The sequence below is a fragment of the Arachis ipaensis genome, chromosome B07, assembly GCF_000816755.2.
Source record: "Arachis ipaensis cultivar K30076 chromosome B07, Araip1.1, whole genome shotgun sequence".
NCBI lineage: Eukaryota > Viridiplantae > Streptophyta > Magnoliopsida > Fabales > Fabaceae > Arachis > Arachis ipaensis.
This window is the reverse complement of record NC_029791.2, coordinates 1,008,059-1,008,975: the sequence shown is the minus strand read 5'-3', so window position 1 is coordinate 1,008,975 and position 917 is coordinate 1,008,059.

Genomic DNA, 917 nt, shown 5'->3' with positions numbered 1-917 from the left:
TTAACCTATAAAAATCTAAGAGAAAAACCCAAAACAGCCCCTGACAATTATCTCGAAAGACAACGAGGTCCTTGACAAAAAAAAAAAACCCAACCTAACCCCTAATAATTATCTCGAAGGGACAACGAAGTCCATGTGCCAAAAAAAAGTCAATATTATTTTTTTTTTTTGCACAGGGGCTAATCAGTCCAAAAAAAAGGGATCAGGAGCTGGATTGGATGTTTTATTTTTAGGGGCCTCGTTGTCCTTTCGAGATAATTGTCAGGGCCAAGTGGAGTATTCACTCAAAATCTAATAAAAAATTTGGTGAAATTATAAAAATTTATAGAGTAATTAAGCCAATTTTAAATAGGGGCAAATTGTGAAATTGATTAAGTTTTGTAAATAGAAAAAAAAACCTCTTAAGAAAAATAATCAATGAATAAATAATGAGAGTTCATCAAATGGACTCAATATTTTTATTTACTTCTTCTTTAAGACTCTATATGTTTTACATGGTTTATACTTTAGACTTTGTCAAAAGTTGTGTGCAAGTAAAAGGAGTCAATTAGATGAAGGGCTTAGATTATGGGTGTATATAAGTTATAACATAATGTTATATACCATATGATATCAAACTATATATGCAAGTGCTATGTAGAATGTTTAAGCACTAAGGAAGCATGCATAGGAGCCAAAAAGTGATTTCAATTCTTAGTTAAAGGTTCATGTTTTCGTTAAAAGCAATGAATCAATCATGTTGGTCTTAATGACCCCACAATATTTTGAAGTTGATTTTAATTGTGCCAAATTTAAGGCCACTTTTTGCACATTGGTTTTATCTAGTGCTTTCTAGTTTCTACAAATATAGGGCACAAGAGCATTACACAATCATTTTCTTTTAAGAAATCAAAATAATTAATTTTTTCCAATAAAAT